Source organism: Rhopilema esculentum, chromosome 7 (assembly GCF_057945365.1).
Source record: "Rhopilema esculentum isolate cy_ngs chromosome 7, ASM5794536v1, whole genome shotgun sequence".
In the NCBI taxonomy this organism is placed as follows: domain Eukaryota; kingdom Metazoa; phylum Cnidaria; class Scyphozoa; order Rhizostomeae; family Rhizostomatidae; genus Rhopilema; species Rhopilema esculentum.
In genome coordinates, this window is record NC_142821.1 from 13,383,061 (window position 1) to 13,402,565 (window position 19,505).

Sequence of the window (19,505 nt, forward strand, 5' to 3'; positions counted from 1 at the left end):
GTTCTCACAAGCAAGAAGAGAAAAGCCATACCTTGGGACTCAATAGCTCTTTAATTGACTTTATATCACAATATTCAATGTTGTTTTTTTAGGGGGGGGGGGGGAAGAAATGTAAAAAGGTTACCCCCCGTATAGCTGTACTTATTCTGACGCATTGTAATTCCATTCATTCGGTATAGTTCTAATTAGAAAACACAAACTCGAGAGTCTTTCTGATATTTCGTTTCTACACCTTCATCGGTCAAGAAAATTCTCTATTTCTTGCAGCTTGTTTCGATGACATATTTCTACCATCTCAATTTTTATTGCATGGATTCTGTCTGCTTGTATTTCTCTCCATGTTCCTGGCACAACATCACCCTGTAGTTCTTCGTCAACCAGCATTGTAGGCACATATCGGGTTTTGGCGTATTTTGAAAATCTGTTTTTGCTAAATAATTGTGTAATGCAATAGATGCTTCCGTTATTGTCACACTATTTTCTGGATTGGCTTCAATTGTGCAACCAAAAACTCTCCAGCAGGCTGACAAGATTCCAAAAGCATTTTCAGAAATTTGACATGCTTGTGAATGTCTGTAGTTGTAGACCTTCTTTTCATAGGATAATTCTGAGCCTGAAAATTAATTTTGAATTTTTAGGCTACTTTTAGGATATAAATGTTTCTGGAAGCTTGTGTTTCTTGATTGGGACGATGGAAACTTAAAAGCTAAATTAATGAAAATCTCATTGCCGAGGGCACTACATATAAAACAAACAACTGACAATCATATCAAATGTTTTGGATACCATGTTTGATATTATTACCTGGATAGGGGCGCATCATATTTTTGAGTGGAAATGCTTCATCACCAACAAAAACGTACAGGGATATCTGCTCTGAACCTGGCAGCGCACTGGGTGCTGGAAGGTCCAATGTCCCTGCGCTCAGGCTCTTTCCAAATACTGAATTTGCAAGGATGCCTCCTTTGCTCTGCCTGCTGTAAGCACCAATATCTACCATCACAAATGAGTATGTGGCATCAACTACAGCTAGAAGTACTATGGAGTTGAACCCTCTGTAGTTGTAATAGTCACTTCCTCAATTTGCTGGTACCTTTATTGCAATGTGCTTTCCATCCATGGCTCCTAGGCAATCTTTCCAATAGAGGTTAATTCCAATATTTCCAGAAATCGTTTGCGCACTTTTTCCATTTTACTCATCAGGAAAGCTAAGGAATTCGTTGGAGAGTGTATCCCAAATAGCGCGGCATGTATGGTAAATGATCTGATTTACTGTCTATTTACCGTATCAACCTGTGATGGCTAGGTTTTGGTGTGCATCTCCATGAGGGAGTTATCATAAAGTGAGCACCAGTCTTTCATCTGCTGATATCGGATACCTGTGATTCTTTCGAAACGTTTACTTTTCCTTCAATCTTTGGAAATGTCACTTGTATGTTCAAGCACGGCGGAAATGTAAGAGATATTATCTTCATGGAAGGACCTCTTTGAAGCTGTGGGGACCCCAGCAATGACAGAGGGCATTGGGAAGGGAGGAAGAGGGGAGAAAAGTTTAGAGGAAGAGTTAGAACCCTGTTAAAAAGACAGGGTGTCATACCAGTTCTTGGTTGGCTGGGCTTTTTCTTCGGTTTCGGTAAGGCTGGATGCTTCTTCAAGGCTGGATGGCTCTTCAAGGCTGGATGGCTCTTCAAGGCTAGCTGGCTCTTCAAGGCTGGGGGTTGCTCTGAATTTAAATTATCCTCCTCTCTTGATGGGGGTTCCAGAGCACAGGCTTGATCGGGTATGGTCACCTCAGGAACTGGAGTTTCAGGATCTGTGGCTGAGCTGCCAGCTTCACTTCCTAAAGTGTCAAAAGCCATTGTGGTCTCTGTTGGTGTCGTGAGAATAGACTCGTCAGTTATTGCACTGAACAAGATGGTGCTCAGGCGACCCACAGTCCTGAAAGAGACTGCTTTTGGGGCAGTCTGCATTAATATGGCCGACACACCCACTGTTAAAACACCTTTTAGCAGAGCAATGGGGGGCAAGATGGGTCCTGCTATCGCATTTGCCACAAGTCATAGGTTGCCCTTTGTGTGGCACGAGGAAAGAGGCAGGGCCCAGGTGTACGTAACTAGGTATGGGCCCCGTCAGTATAATTTTTAAGGTCATGACCCCATTCAACTTATTTGTACCAGGGTGGTTGTTCTCCCTGGGAAACAGAACCCGGCCGAACTGACTGAGCCTCCTCTATAGGAACTCCGGCACAAATTCTGTGTGCTTGTTGAAGTCTCTCACCCAGACAGGGAGAGGGTCTCTGAGACCTGGTTGCCACGGACGCGGGGGATGACGCACAAAGTCCAGACCAAGGAACCTGACCTTGTCTGCTATCGTGGGGAAGGTGACCTCAAGGTCCCCATTTGGAAGCTTCTGGACATGCGTGGATTCCAGCATGTAATTCTCCAACTTGGCAATGAGGGCCTTGCAGTCAGTGGCCCCCTTCCCCGGGTGATCGCAGACAGTCCTTAGCCTGGGCCTGCCAAAGATGTTCATGTGCAGGCCACCAGACCTGCTGACCATAACCTTCGTCACAGGGGCTACAGCTCCTCCAACTGCTGTTGCATAGTTCCTCTGTGGATGGCCAGTATCCTCTGCAAAAGAGGGAAAAGCTGGCAACGGGTGGCTCGAGGCAACAATATCGCTTGTGGGTCCTGTGTACAGGCAGCGATTTCTTGACGGCAGAACTGGGATGACAGACTTACTCAATTGTTGCTGGTGATGCACCAGCTTTCTCTCTCCAATAAAATGTCTGTCTCCTCTGAATGACTCCCCTCTGAGCTCTCCTCCGCTACCATGACTAGATATTCACTCCCGTAGGGCACAGAGCCCCCAGGAGCAAGCTTCTTGGTCATGCTTCTTCTGCTGCGATATTGTTGCTTCAAGCAGAAGCACTTTCCTCGTTAGGGTACCTGCAGCAGTGGGCGTGGTTCGTTGTACCTGAAGGTCCTAACAGAGAGATTAGAGAGTTTACGAAACACGACGCGACAGGTCGAGACAAGCTGGGGGAGTCTAGTAACAAGTGTGACCATCTCATCTCCTAGCGTGACCAGATTTTCGATTTTTACGTTGTGAGGACAACGCGGACATTTAAATCGTAAGTACACTATCCAGACTTCTTGATTTTCTTAAGATTTGTTAAGGTCGGCGATTTTATTCTTTTTGCATCTGATAATGTATTTTGGTTAGATTTTAAGTAATATTTCTCACTTTTGTAGGCTCATTCACCAAGAAACTGTGAGATGAATTCTCAAGGACCCCACGAGGCAAAGAACCAAAAGTTCGTGAACATTGTAGTATAATTAATCTACAGATTTTAAAACGGTTAAGTTGAGGCAAATAGTAAAACTAATGTCAGGCGTTCTACTAAGCTAATGGGCTAGCCCTAAATGATTTCTTTCTAAATTTATGCAAAGGAAGTTATATTGTGACAATGCTATTTTTTGTTATTCATATCTTAACTGAGAGTAGCTGTTCATTTATTTTTAGAAATTTATTTTACCGTTTTTCCTTAAAATCCAACAAAATGAAAATTGCCATAAAGAAATCCATTATATTGCATGTTGCCATTAAATTTGATTATGTGTTGTTGATTGTGGTACAATTGTTTATTAGTCTGAAATTTGCGAATATAAATTTATTCATGATTTGGATCAGATATGAGTGCTTATTGTGTTTTTTCTATTCTTATGTTCTATTAATTAGGCCAAAAAAGACATGGACCTTAGAGCATGAGACGCTGCTCTGTAGATAGATCCTTGTTGAGGAGTCCTTTCATTTTAAAATGGGTACTCGAGAGCGTGGTCACGTTTTGGATAAGGTGGCTACCAATTTAAATAAGATAGTTGAACCACGTTTCTCTGTTGATCAAAGAGCAGCGAGGGACCGATTTTTGAAGCTTGAACGAGGCTTTAAAAAAAGATGTCAGAAGAAGAGCGTGCCAGTGGTATCAGCCCACCAGAGCCAACTGAATTGGAGCAAGCGATTCAGGATATTATTGAAAGGGGGGATGAGGCACAGAGTGAAATGGCCAGGGCTGGTGATAGATTTGCAGAAAAGGAGAAAGAAACATCTGAATCTGTAAGCTGCTAAAACGCTCATATTTAAATTATGGAAGCTCTAAATGAAGATTAACGTTGTTTGGGTGACCATGATGTAATAGAAGGTAGTCCTATACATCTTCCATATTTTCCTCCAGCACGATGAATAAATTGTTCGCCATTCTGCAGCTTCGAGTAAACTGAATTTGGCGCCAACTTCTAATGCGTTGTGACAGGCACGTTGTGAATCGTAACAGGAAAAAGGTCAACGCATCGGAATGACTAGATTCCAGACCTTTTCAGCTCGTCTCGATCTGTCGCATCTTGTTTTGTAAACTCTCTATTGTCCCACAAGCAACGCCAAACAACTCACCCTTTACTTGTTGCTCCTGTCCAATTTTCTCCAACTCCTCTTCAAAACTTCGCTGCTCCACTTGTTGGGCTAATCTTAGCAAAAAGGGCCGAGAAGCAATACCTGGCTATCGCCACAGAATAGAAATGACCAGAAGGTCACTCGTGTCGGCATCCTTTGTTGCAAGTTCACTCAATTTTTGCTGGCGCTGCGCTGTCTGTACATACAATTCTCGTTTTCAACTGGCAGAGAAAAGAGGCCACTGGACCGATCTGTGATGATACCGTAGCCACAAAAGGCCTTGAAGATTCAAATGTGTGGAACGATCGAGCATGCGACTTGCGTTGAACAAGCCGAAGAACAAAAACCTAAGAAAGAAACGAAGAACAAAAAAGGCAATGCTCAGTCTTGTTCAGTCAACAATGAATCGTAAGTTTTTTGTCTAATGGCCTAGTTGTGTATTTGTGTCATATTTAATATGGTCCTAGTTGTGTATTTTGGCCTGATTTCAAGATTTTCAAAAATGTTCAAGTGAACTTTGATATTCATTCAAACCAAAAGCAAAATTTAAACTTTAGCCAGATAAGTAGTTTAGAGAACGTACCTCTTGTACCCATCATTGGTTCTTTTTTTTGCAATATGTAGCCACAGCTCTCTCCAACCTTGATGAAATAGTACCAACTTTCAGAATGTAAATTAATCTATTTTCTCTGTAGAATGTTTGGACATGCAATGTGGGCCTTCAAACGTTTGTAATTCTGTGTAGGCTGAGTTAGGTTGCTTCCAACACCTCCATGATTTGTAAAGGCATCAAAAATTGCTCACATGTGTTCCATCTGCATGCAGACCCCTCACAAGCAAATTCTCACACTCCCAAAACTAAAACAGGTGCCCTTATCTGCCCAGTAACTTCTTGGCAGGTGATTTTTCCAAAACTTGAGCCTCCTCCCTAGATCTTGTAAACTTTGGAATGCTCTAGTCTATCCTCTTCCTGCTCCCCAGACTCACGCAACCTGTCTTTATTCAAAATAAAAATAAACAAGCTCCATCTTTCCTCCCTCTCTTCCAAACCCCTTCTTCCTTTCCCTCATTAGAACCATCCTATTCTATGCACCAAAGCATGTATGACTGTGTTTATAAGGCACTTTATGACAGATCAGTAAGCAGTAATCTTCAGTTTTCCTGAAAGTAGGCTTTTTATGACAAAACAGTAAGCAGTAATCTCTTCCAAATCCCTCTCTTCCAAATCCCTGTCTCTTTTTCCTTGTTAGAGCCATCCTATTCTATGCACCAAAGCATGTATGACTGTGTTTATAAGGCATTGGGCACTTTATGACAGAACAGTAAGCAGTAATCTTCAGTTTTCCTGAAGGGGCCCAACCAACCCCCCCCCCATAAAACACCCTAATCTTTAATCCAAAAAAATTCCTGTATTCCGGTTGTTCTCAAACAATGCTGCTCTAGTAATTCCTCCATCCTTTTATCATTATTATTAAAGCTCTTGCAGTAAACAGGGCTGATTTTACCTTTGATCTGCAACTAGCAGTTTTGAAATCGATCTACATACAAACAAAAAAGCCACCATTGTGTAGACAGAAGGAGTCTGTGGTCTCGCCTGCACTCCAGTTGTAATTTTTCTGTAGGCACAGAGCACTGATTGGACAACTATGCCGGTCATGTGCTTGCGTTTTTCTGATTGGCCTATTTTGATCCACACTTGGGTATATATCTTCCATCGTGTTCTTTCGGACCCTTATTCTGACGTTTTATGCTCTGAGGAGTGTCAAAGGCATTTATATTATATATTCAGAGAAGTGCCAGATGAAAATACTTGTTCTCATAGCTTCATCCTCAAATACACGAGAATCATACTATGATTTGTCCAATTGGTTTACTACATCTGCATTTAGTTATTAGTTCTATATTGTATTGCTACCTAGCAACATGAACATAGTTTTAGGAACATGGAAGGCTATGCTTATAGAGCAGTGTCCTGGTCCTTCATCTCGATGTGACCACACCTAGTAATGCATACCTCTGTAATGACAGAGAGCTCGCAACTCCCCTCAATCCTATTGAAAGTTTGATCATGTCAGGGGCTCAAGCCATAGACCCTTTGATATGTAGTTTTGTACAAAATAAGTTCAAATTTACCTCATGTCTCAAAGTAGATAATACAGAAGTTTCTAATTCCAGTATAGTAGAATTGCCAAATACATTACCCTCCCTTTTTACCCCTCCCTAGTTAGTCCTTCTCTTTTAAGCACCTCATTTCTTTCCCTTGTTTGACATTACTGTTATCTCCACTTGCATCATCACCACCATCATCACCATTAGTGTCTACTATAACATTGCCCCATTCACTTTAATTATTAACTCACAAGTGCGCTGCAGTTCAGACTGTGCACTGTTTCCTCAAAGGAATGGAGCAACCTTAGAAGACACATTGTTTATTTGTCTACAAATGAGCCACTTTGATGAATTTTCTGTTCTTTCGTTTTGATGATGCAAGTTTTCTGTTGGTGTATTTGAGGGAGTAATAAATTCTCATTCTTGTAAATAATTTAAGCATGTAATTTCTTGGAAAGCTACTGCAAGGAATATCTATTCTTTCTTTTTCCAAAACCTCAAGAAGGTGCTTTCCAATTCCTTGTAATATATTGAGGTCTTGGAATTTCCCTACAAAAGTGTCTTCAAGCTTGATAACATAGTCTATCATTACTTTAGAGGGAACTACCAAGCCTCCAAAAGCATTGCTGCCTGACTCGTATGCTTTGAAGAACATAAAGACCTTCCTGTCATCGTCAAAAGAATCATTTGTCAAGAAAGATCTACATGTCTGGCATTCATGCTTAGTGAAGGATTTTCTAAGCAAGAAACCAGCAACATATGTAATGGCATTATCCTTCAAAAGCCTGTTCTTGACAAGTTGGTGTGAGAATTCCTCTGCTAGTATAAGCTTCAAAGGAGCTTCAGCTAGTGACGATTGTGGCACATGTACTTCAGACAGACTTGGGAGAAATTGTAAAGGCTTGTCATCGTCAGCTTCACAGTTACCTGATGCAATCTTGAGGAGATTACAATGGAAGAGCTTTCTGTATGCTCTCTAAAATTGTACAGGAGTGGGGTTGTCAGAGTTCCCTCCCTGCTGACGAATTGAGCCAAAAAAATTCTCCAAAGGATCTTGGTTTAGCTGTCTCGTTAGAAGATAGGAAGCTTGGCCATCATTATAGAGCTTCTCCTATAGCTGTAGCATTGAATTTAAGGTTAGCCCCCAACCTTTAAGGCATTTCAGTAAATGTGTCTTGTCCGCCCCAGTTATATGTTCCAGCACTCTTAAATTTTTGAAGAGCTCAATACCTGATCTTATTTTTGTTCTAGATGCAGATGTATTGGACAAAGGATTTCTATATTTCTTTGGTGTGTTGAAGCTATGAGAGTGACACAGTCAAAAATATCATCCATCATTTTGATGAAATCTGCTGTGCCTGCAGCCTGTGTTGGGAGTTTCTGGCAAAAAATGTATGCTGACATTCCTGCAGTGACAGAGTGGCTGAAAACTTGAGCAGCTAGCCTAACTTTCATTTTCATAAACCCGTTTCTGTATCTGTAAGCTTTGGAGCCATTCTAGTTGGTAGCTGCTGCTCAATTCTAAAAAAGTGCTTGATGTCAGCCCACTGAGCTGTCTTGCTGTCAAATGAAAATTGGTATTTCATCAAATTATTCCTTACAGATTTAAGTAAATGTGGTGAATCATTTATGATGAAGTACTGTTTTCCATCCCACTCTATATATGGTCGTTTTGGTATTACCTTCTCCCCTGCTATAAACTTTTGGAAATTAGAGCCCTGATCACTCACAAGAGCAACAATATTCAAGCCAAGTGACTCAAGATGGTGGAAAGCTTCCCTTAAAATCTCTTTCAACTGATCACTTTTGCTGGTCTCATGGACCAGATAATATGACACTGGCTGTTTCCAATTTGAAAGGACACCTCTTACCATGAAAACCAATGCAGATGTTGCTACAAGACCTGATGACGATCCTTTTCCATAGTCTTCAAGGCCAATGATGGAATCCTTTGATGGGTCATAAAAAATATTGCTTTGAGGGAGACTTCATCCATCAAAAGAGCACAAATTTTGCTACGAGCTGGCAAAGTACCCACTTGGCATTTTTGTGAACAAGCTTCAATTTATTTTGAAGATAGTTGCACCTGTTTCTCATTTTTGTTAGCATCCTCCTTAAATTTGTTTTATGGGGAGTGTGAGCGCTCAATTGATTTGGGGTCTGACATGCATACCCAGTGTTGTCTGCTGAACAAGCACTTGCGTTGATCTCATTACCTGAAGCATGGAAAGTTTCATTTGACAAATGGTTACTGTATTTATTTTAGTTGAAAAAAGTGAAACAGTTAATGGCTTGAAAATTATAAATCAAGTTAGAAATTAAAAACAATTTTTGAATAGAGAAAAGAAAATTGTATTATAATAAATCTGTTAACAAGTTGACAAAATATACATGTTTGGATAGAGTAAAGACTCAGGGGCAAATAGCAACAAATGCCAACTTGTAGTTAAATTAGAAGTTAATTTTTTCTGATAATAAAAAATTTGCTCATTTCCCGAATTGGGTTGGTTGTATGTAATATTTTCTACAAAGTGCTAAATTAAATCCCAATTTTTTCAAATAGGTTTGAACATACTTTATTTTTCTTCTTGCTCTAAATTTTGTCCAACAGGAAGATCATCAATTTTTTTTCTAAAAACATGATAAAAGAAATAAAAATGTGAAATATGGGATGCGTTTTCAATTGCCTAATGTCAAAAGCATTTCTAGTATTTGTATCTAAGAGGTACTAACAAAGTATTACCATTACTAGTGAACACTTCCTCTGTATTATTTCTTTCCAATTTGTTTCTTTACCTGCAATACATATAAAGAAAATGTTTCAATTTTTTAACATAGTAAATGAAACCCTATCACAATTTAATATTTCCTGCCAAAACTCTAGGAAAATATTTACCAAGATATAACAAAATATCACTTTTCTAATTTACTTTTCGATAAACTTTTCGGGTTCCTCAACAGTATAAGTTTAAAATTCTCTTTACAAGGATATTGAAACTTTTGAAATGTCACAAGGAAAGTTACTTTTTACCGTATGAATCTCCAGTTTCTTCTGGGTCAAAGCTGACCTGAAGTTTCCGTTTTGGTGTAGCTGAAAATAAAAGAAACATTTATTTTACATGCTTAATAGAACATCTATCAATGCTTTGAATTATATGCTTGCCATCTTTATTGCAAGCAGAGACACAGTTTGCAAGTTTGTCAAAGGTATTTAAGTAGAAAACTTATAAGCAGAAATATCAGATAAATAGTGTTGAATGTTGAATTTAAACTTACATTGATGTTGCAAAGGTGCAGGTGAAGATTGGGGTAGATTGGAAGCATCAAATATTGTTGGCTTTGCATCAGCAGATAGCCTTCTCCTTTAGTTCCCAACTTCACGAAATGCCTCTTGACTGAAATGTTCAGCACAAAGAAAGTGGTATGTGTTAAGGAAGGCTGGTGCTTTTGACATCAGCTTTTCCTGCCTCACAGCCTGTAACCATTCATTGCACCTTTAAAAAGAGCAGAATATTTTAGCAGGTGTTTTATAATAATTTATCGTGCAAAATATCTATTGAAATATAACATATTGCTTTTACTCTTTATTCAAGTGTTATATTTTGAGAGGAAAGATTTGAAGGTGAATATGGTAATTTTTTCTGTTGTTTTAAATCATATTGGCAATCTCTTTAAATAAGGTATGGTACTTAAAAATGCCCTTTTAGAAGAGAAATCAAGAAAAAATTTTCATGTAGTATGATTAATGGAAAATCAAAATTTCTTGCCCCTATGAATTATCCTATTTATCCAACTGGGCAATGAAGTCATCTGGTTTCTGTTCTAAATTTTTGTGTTTTCTGCTCCGAGCTGCCACTTGTATGATTAAAAAATAGTTCATAGAAGCTAAATGCTTTTTCTTAAAAATACAGGAATGCTGTGTGGGAGCAAACTTTGACCTCTGACCTTTATTTTCGGTTGGGCAAGCAGTTGGCCTTTTTTCTGTGAAAATTCTTTGCTTCCTGATAGCATCAATTTTTTAAATTAAAATAGTACTCAACTTTTCTTAATTCCGAAAACAGGGTGGGCACTGCCGGGGCTGTTGGCACCGACCCTGACCCCTGTCAAATGCCAAATAGTTGTTATTTGTCTGTTGTAAATGGGAAAGAATTTAACGATCACAGCCCTTCCCAATTCTCAAAATATAAATTTCTTTCCGATGACACGGATTGCTCGCTTTCTTGAAAAAAACAAGTACTGAAATGGTTACTTACCGTAGCGGATCTAAAGGAAATCGATGAAACGAAAGGTCAGGACGATTTGCCTTATTGTTCTTGCATGCCATAGCAGAGCAGATGGAGCCAGTTCTTTGTTTTTTCTCCCCTTTTTCCATTTTCTTTCGGAGTACGCGCGAATTAGATGAATATTTATCTTCGAAAATAGGGGTCCTGACTGTTCGCGCGACAGAAATTTGTTTTTCCCTCCAAACTTTACATACTATCCTCGTTTTGGTGGCGCATGCGCGAAAAAACTCACGCTGAATCGTTTGGACGCGAGTGACCCTTCTGGTCATTTCTATTCGGTGGTATCGCTTCTTATGTCTCTCGTGTACCTGGGTATCTCATGTCTTCAGTTCAGACTCTCCACAAGTCTGCCTTGTTGTTTGCGGAACTCTTTGTCAATTGATTTTACCAAGTTTGTAATTCTTAAATGTTAACTGACACAAAGAAGCTTATATCATTGCTCTTTGATTATAGCTATTTAGTATAATTATAGACAAACTTCTATAACATATTTAACATATTATAGACATATTATGAATTCGAATTTGAATTGAAGATAGGTTTGCTTGAGATTTGCATCAACCATTGCCAGACCATATTTGCATCAACCATCTCTGTGTATTTTTATTGACAGATAGATATAGGTTCACTCTGGGTTAGGGTTAGATAAGAAAGTTAGTATAGGAAGGAAACTGCATTATGTAGTGCATAGTAAAAGATGACCACCCGATAAAAACTAATTCATTGAGATTAATATAGGAAGGTGGCACTCAGTTGGGAAAATGCTGCTCTGAAAGTTGCGAAGTATGTATATTTGGACAGGAAGATTTTTTTTTCTTTGTTGAACTTGAATTAATTTGGCCTTTTTTATCAAATGCTACAAGATAGGCATGCTAAAGCCATAACATTTCAGAAACGATGATTGTCCTGCTTGAAAGGATCATATTCAAGGCAACAGACGACGAGCCAGGTTAAGGCAGACAAAGGCAAAGCAAACAATGACAGTCTTTCTATGACAATCTAGCTCTATTGTGATATTGTGAGTGATCAAGAAGGCGCCACGGGCGGCTTTTTTTGAGGAACTGCTTGTGGGATTCTGCTCGGGTTGGCTGGACTCTCTAGACAATTGTGAGGGGACTAGAGCGAAAGCAGGTCCCCACTACCAGAAATTGTGCGGCTGAGTTACCCACGTTTGGGGTAATCACAGGGATCAGCCCAACAAAGTGCAATGGAAGGGCCTCACCCTGGAAGAAATGCCTTCTTGATCACTTTTTTTTCCGTTTGAGCCTGGCACATGCCAGCGCACGTTTAATTGAAAAAGACAAGTATTTACAATTTATTATATACAAAGTTGATATAATTAATTTCACAATGATAATGTTCACAATTGTTTGATTTGAAAAAAATTAAGCAGTTAATATGTGTGATTGTGATACAATGAACGTACGCATAGAAAACAGTAGTAATGTGAGTTAGAAATTTAAATGATCTACAATTATAAATGACATTATTGTTACAATATATAATATACATACGCGTGAGAAAGTATTATTTATAAATTAATATTATTGATATAAGTAAAATGTAAACCAGTCCAAAAATTTACGAGAGCCAAAAATTTTTGTTTGCGAGAGCCAGACAGCCAAATTAATCACAAAGGGAGGTATCCGATTTTTGTGTGAACAGTGGGTAGGATTATCATGCTCAAGTGTCATCCAATAGAGGTGTACGATATTGCTCAGATGTTGAAGAGAGCGATCATGGTATACTTATCAGGGGGTTAAAAATGCATAAAAAGTTTATCATCAACAACCGAAGCGAAAACATTGTTACAGCATCAAGTGGTTTTTAAATTAAAAAGACCAGCGAATGAGGATTTAGCGAGAAAAAACTCCTCTTTTAATTTCGAGCGGAGATTAGCAGTAAAAATTTTAGAGGGGTTGATAGATTCATTATCAAAAACGAGTTTGTTTCTAGAAGACCAAATTGCAAGGAGAGCTATATCGGAGGGCAATTGTGGGAGAGTGAATAGGTGAAATTTTAATGTTAGCAAAACCAATGACAATAAATTGTTCTAAAGAAACTAAATTTAAGTCTAATTCAAGATTTTTATTATGGGAAAGAACCATGTCCCACGGAGGCGAAACTAGACAGCAATGCATAAAAAGATGTACCGTAGTTTTGTTATGGTTATTACAGCGGGGGCAAGAAGGATTGTCAATAATTTTGTGCCTAGCTCGGCAGTGGGAATAGCTAGTTGGATTATTTTCTATTGCAGGGCGCAAGATTTTCGGTCGGAATCTCTAGTAAATATTGAATTCAATATAAATTTCCAGTCAAGATTTGAGAACTTCTTTTCCCAATAAACACGTAACTTCTGCGAAGAAACATCAGTAGAGGGCATAAGAGATGTGAGATAAAAGTCTTTAGAAGTTAATTTACAAAGCGGCTTTTTAATGTCTTTAATAGGCAGAGTGAAATTAGTAGAAAAGTGATCTTTTTGAGCAGAATTGGAGCGAATGAAATTTTTCTATTCAAGGGGAAGAAAAGATAAAATGAAAGAAAGGTCTTTAGGCTTGAATTTACTACAACTAACTCGTTATTAGCGGGTTCAGGGAGAAAACCAGGGGAAAACTCGTAGGTAATATCTCGTAATAAGGTAATTCCTGCATCTACCCAGTAGAGGTTGAGAGGTAGACTACTTTTTGCGATTTTACGATTTAGAAAGAGGGGTTCGTTAAATATTTCAAACATGTTCTCTTAAGATCTATTGTGGTCATTAGTAATAGCGATATACGCACAGAGGGTGTGTTTATAGAAGGTAGATTTGTGTATTTCCCGAGATGGTTGAAGAGAACTTTCCATTTGCCTGTTTGTTTGGGGGCAACGAGTTTGGCTCGCATTGATAAAAGGAGGCTGTTACATTTTTTATCTATATCAAGAACATTGAGGCCGCGGTCTTGATAAGGAAGTTTAGCTTGTGATCTAGGGATTGGGGGTCGTTTGCCATTAAAAAGAAATGCCCAATTTTTCCATTAAGTTGTTTGACTGCCTATTGGGATATGGGGAAAACTGAAGCTGTATACCAAAGTGCAGAGCTTGCAAGCTGATTAATGACAACGGCCTTCCCCCTAAAGGACAACTCACGCGACTTCCAAAGATCTAATGTTTTTATAAATTTAGAAACTTAAGGTTCAGTTTATATATATATATATAGCAAAAAGTTCAGTTTATTTGTGTCTTCAAGACCGAAATAGAGGCCAAGGCTTTTGAGGGATTTCTTTTTCCACTTAAAACCTAGAGGTGAATTGAGGCAGTTTTTAAAGCTACCAAGCCAGATGCCTTCACTTCTACCTTTGGTTATTTTGGCTCCAGAGGCTTTTTCGTAGTTCGCGATGTGATTTTCAATTGTTAGTAAAGATTGGTTATCTTGAAGAAGGAGGGTAGTATAGTCTGCGTATTATTTTAAATTCAGTTTTACTGACAGTAACACCCTTAATTGCGGACATTTCCAGCAAACACCTCAGCAATGAGAACATAAAAAAGGGCAGAGAGGGGGCAACCTTGTCTGACACCTCTCCTAGGAGTGAAAGAGTCAGAAATAAAATCGTTACATTTAACTTTGCTTTCAATGTTAGTGCATAGAAGTTTTAGCCAGCTAATAAAAACAGGACCGAAATTGAATTTTTCAAGTGTTTTATGGAGAAAGTTCCAATTTACTCGATCAAAGGCTTTCATTTGATCAAAAGAAAGTAGAGCCAACGGGAGATTTTCCTCTTCGGAAAATTGAATAATATCTTGTAAAGCATGGCGATTGCTTAAAATTGAGCGGCCGGAAACAGAGCAAGTTTGGTCTTCTGCTATAATGCTAGTTAGAACTTTTGAAAGGCGATTTGCTAGAACTTTGGCTATTATTTTGTAATCACAATTTAAGAGCCTAAGGGGGCGCCAGTTTTTAATGTTTTCTCTGTCGCCTTTTTTAAAGAGGCAAGAAATTAAAGCAATTCTGTGAGAGGGGGTAAGGGATTTGTTATCAAAGCAAGAGTTAATTACGTTTAAGAAGTGTTTACCGAGAGATTTCCAAAATAGTTTGTAAAATTCGCACGGTAGTCCGTCTATTCCGGGAGATTTACCATTTACCATAGTTTTTAAGGCAGTGTTTATTTCTTCGAGAGTGAGGGGGTGTTCGCAAATGTTTTTCTCAGTTTCTGAAAGACGTTTGCTTATTTTTTGTAAAAGAGTGTCCTGAAGGGTTGAGTCGACTGGCTCTTCTTTATAGAGTGAAGCATAAAATTCTTTGACTACATTGACTATTTCAGTCGGGTCAGAGATGGAATTATCATGTTTATCTTTAATTGATTTCATTGTACGGTCGCTTTGTCGTTTCTTTTCAAGGGAGCAGAAATATCTTGTGACTTTTTCGCCTTGTTCGGACCATTTAGCTTTTGACCTAATTTTCACCCCTTCAGCTTCGGAGGCTTCTAGGGATTTCACTTCGTTGCTTATGTTTTTGTAAAGCTTCTGAAATCGGGGGTCTCCTGAACTCTCTGCCTTTCTTTTCGCATTTCTGAGTTGTTTGAGAAGTTTAGTTTTTTTGCGGAGAAAATGTTTCTTTCGATCTCTAGAATATGTTTTGGCAATGTCAACAAAAGTGTTTTTGCCGTGTTCCCATCATTCGGTTAATGAAGGGAAAGACTCTTGAGATTTTTCCCAGTCGGTGATAAATTGATTAATGGAGTTGATGAATTCTTGCTCTTTCAAAATGCAAGTGTTTAATTTCCATATACCTGGCCCTCGTTTAAGGGCTGAGAAATTGAGGGTAAGGGAGATCCTATCATGATCAGAGTGGGGGAAGGGGTCGATGCGAGGTTTATTAAAAATGTCACGAAAATTCCTAGAAGTGTAAAATTTATCAATACGACTAAAGGAACCTCGAGAACTAGAGAATGTAAATTGCTTAGAAGAGGGGTTCTGAACACACCAGATATCCTCTAAGGCATAGGAAAACATGCTTTTAGATTATTAGCAGTTTTTTCAATATGATTTACTGGGCTAGAGCGATCCAAAGGATCTAAAACACAGTTAAAATCACCTCCTAAAATTATAGGAAAGTCTTGAGAAAAATTTTCTAACACCTTAATCAGCTCATTAAAAAATTCCTAACGATTTGCAATGCCGTCGAGCCTGCCTGTGAGAGCATAAACGTTGCCTAAGATCAATCTATTGTCATCGATTGAAAGGTCGAGAACAATTAGATGGCCTGTGTCGGAAGTATGGCGTGAATGGATTGTAGTTTTCAATCTATCAGAAATTAGAATAGAGACACCCTTTCTATATTATCTTCACCAAAGGAATGAAAGGAAGTGCCGGGCCATTGCGAAAATGCATTGTTAACATTAGCAGGATTGAGGTGGGTTTCCTGTAAAAATAGAATTTCAGAGTTAAGTCAACCCATTCACGTTAACACTCACAGCACAAGCCATGAGAAAAATTAAGATCAAAATAAAAACACTAAATGGTAGGAAAAGGATGAATTTTAACTATTGTTCTCACCAGCAGTTTTTTACGAGAAACAGTCTTTTTGGGGGTTGAAGGAACTGGTCTTTTTACTGATTTTCTTGTGAAGGGTGCATAGTCGTCCGGGGTTTTAGTTTTCATCGCTGTTGATTTTTTTGCTCTTTGAGGTTTCGGCTTTTGATCCAATTTTTGAGGAGTTCAATGTCTCCTTTTTTGTACAAGAGGGACATTATAGCTAAACTAATAGATTCAGTGAGAAGGCCTCTATTAAAACAAAAGTTTAGTACTTCTACTAAGGCCTCACCAATTTCGTCCCAGAAAAGAATTATAAAATTCTGCTGGTAGGGCATCAGAGCCAGGAGATTTGTCCGATTCCATGTTAGTAAGAGCTTTGTGACATTTTTCTGTGGAAAGTGGTCCCTCAAGTAACAATTTAAAGTTTTCGGGGACAAAACGATCAATAGTATTCAAAAGGACATTCTGTTTTTCATCATCAACGGGTTCAGGGGAATAAAGGGACTCGTAGAAGTTAGCAATGCAGTCAAGCAGGTCCCTGCTATCCTGTATTACTCTACCATCTGGTGTTTTTAACTTACAAATGACTTTTTTAGATTGACATAAATTCTCAAGGCTGAAAAAATAGCGGGAAGATTTCTCATTGGATTGGTACTCAATGGCTTTTGCTCTGATACAAGTAACATTAATATTATTAAGATCGAGTTCTTCTATTTCTCGTCTAATCAGGGGAACAGTTTCTTTTTCCTTTTTATCAGAAGATAGTGTTGCCCGTTGGAGCTTTTCTTCCAAAGTTTTGGGGGGTTCTTTCTCTTTTCTTTTGCCAAGCGTTTAGAAAAATTTTTTGGGTCTGTTGCTTATTTCCATTTTACCTATATCCCACCAAATGTGTAGCTTGCCTACAAAGTCTTTTTTCCGAGTTACCCAAAATTTCAAAAAATGTTTCATATTACAGGAAAATTCTTCATTTTCGAGGAGGCTAGTGTTGAATTTCCAGGTACCTCTGCCACGAGATTGCAAATTTGGCAGTTTGAAGGACAGAAACAGGGAGTTTCGCAAAAGGCAGCTCTTTCGCCTATAGGACATGGTGCGTAGATGTTTAGAAGCTGAAGTTTTGAATCACTAACTTATAAGCAAACATTGATCCATCTGCCACAGCTGTCGTAAGTGACTTTGGGGTGTTTAACAGACAAGGACTCCTTGATGAGAGTAGTAACACCTCTGCTTTATGTTCCTCCAAAAAATGCAGGTTGCCAAGCTGAACGTCCTTTTTGGCTTCTTTATCGTAGAGGGCCTTCGCACGGCAGAAATGTCAGAGACATTATCGTCCTGGAAGGACATCTTTGAAGCTGCTGGGGTGCCAGTCTCGACGGAGCGTTGAGGAAAGAGAGGAATAGGAGAAGAGATCGTTATAGAAGAGATCATACCATCTGTGGCGGATGTTGGTTGGTTGTACCAGTTCTTAACTGTTTGGCCGTTATCTTCTGGAGTGGAGGAGTCCTGGAGGCTGTCCGACTCCTTGAGAGCAGCGATTGGGTGATATTCGGTAGGGGAGAGTGGGGCAGGTTGTCACAAAAATTTTATCATCGCTGTTATCTCAAACACTGATGGAGAGATGAAACTTTAATAGCATAATCTATTAACTGTACATATCAGGTTACTTTGTTAGCATAACAAAAAATCAACACTAGCAAATGTTTTCTGTAAAATTATATTTTTAGGTAGACAGGTTCAGTGTGACAACATGCCCTGTGGATGGGGCATGTTGTCGCATGAGTCAAGGCAAGTTGTCACAGAGAAAAATGCACTTGGGTTTAGGAGTTATGGCTAATATTCTAAAAATAGATATGCTCTTTTTTGCAGATGTAAACTAAACTTTCTTTGTTGTCAGATTTTTCTTTGATTTCTTTGCTTTCACCTCCTCCTCTATTGCCATTTTAACTGGGGTGTCAGTAAAAATTTGTGACTTTCCCTGTTTCCGTTTACTGGATCCATCTTCTCTGGTTTCCTTCTACCAAATGGGCGAAATTCTTCAGCACTTGTAGAAACTGTCTACATTTTGGTTTTGGTATGGTGTACTCTGTAAGCTTATATCACTTTCCCTTGATGTTGACCGCGTGGGCCTGTCATTTATGTCACTAGGTGCCATTTTTTCCTGTGTAGCTTCCACCATTGGCCTGTCTGTAGAATATGTTGACAAGAACTTCTCTGGAGGAATCACATTTCTATCAAATGGGGATATTCCAGTTGCTCTAAATCCAGAAATAATATTGGCTGGTGTTATTGCTTTGGGAAAGGCATATGAGACAATACTTGGAATGACATGAATAGTCATTGATTTGCCAGCATTCTCTTTTTGCCTCATCCACATCAACACCTTGGTTATAAAATGTTTTGAAAGGACCAAAGACTGTCTTGTCAAGGAGTTGTAGTTCATGTGAACAATGTGGTGGAAAGTTCAGCATGCTGATATTGCTTTCTTTTGCATAATTCTTTTGCATACCTCCAGAGAAATGTGAGAATTATGATTGTCAAGTACCAAAAGTATGGGCTGTTCCTATGTCGGCTTTGCATACTTAACAAAGTGTTTCATGTACTTGACAAAGGTGTCTTCATTCATCCATCCTGATGTAGTAGCAGAGCTTTCAATTGGTGCAGTCAGAAGCCAGTGGTCTTGGATATTCACCCTTGGAAACACAAAGAAAGGTGGGATGTGATTCCCAATGGCATTGACAGCACAGCATAGTGTAACTAGCTGCCCTCTCTCTTGAGATACTGCTGAACCAACTTGAGATACTGCCCCAGTTTTTGCAAGTATCTTGGGAGGTCTTTGTACATTTGTCACACCAGTTTCATCTAGATTCCAGATCTGATCAGCACTGTAACCTTGAGGTCGGTTGAGAACTTTTTCCAGGTTGCCAAAAAACATTTCAACATTATATCTGTACTGAATTATAGCTTAGACCCCCTGACTCCATTTTGTTATAGCCTCGTTTTTTATTAGAGACCAGGTTTTTTTGTAAAAGTTGATAGTTTTGATGATCGATATAGTTTGCACTCGCACAAATGTTTTTCTCTATCTTAAAGAAATTTTCCCAATGTGTTGATTAGGATATTTTACGACATATTCATTAAAATTTGTCATTCTCTAAA

At 38.8% G+C, this 19,505-nt stretch overlaps 1 long non-coding RNA gene, 1 other non-coding gene and 1 pseudogene across 2 annotated transcripts in view; 1 reads left to right on the forward strand and 2 right to left on the reverse strand.

Annotated features, from left to right (window-relative positions):
* Positions 1-19,505, forward strand: part of LOC148960045 (uncharacterized) — a 31,416-nt gene that overhangs the window by 1,139 nt on the left and 10,772 nt on the right. Inside the window, exon 3 of the long non-coding RNA XR_016143862.1 lies at positions 1-19,505. This exon is cut by the window's right edge and continues 10,772 nt beyond it. This is a non-coding gene — a long non-coding RNA (uncharacterized LOC148960045).
* On the reverse strand, positions 11,952-12,109 carry LOC135687940 (U1 spliceosomal RNA). Its single transcript, XR_010516317.2, has one exon. It is a non-coding gene; the product is annotated as a U1 spliceosomal RNA (small nuclear RNA).
* LOC148960046 (uncharacterized) overlaps positions 18,385-19,505 on the reverse strand; it is a 3,354-nt pseudogene continuing 2,233 nt past the window's right edge.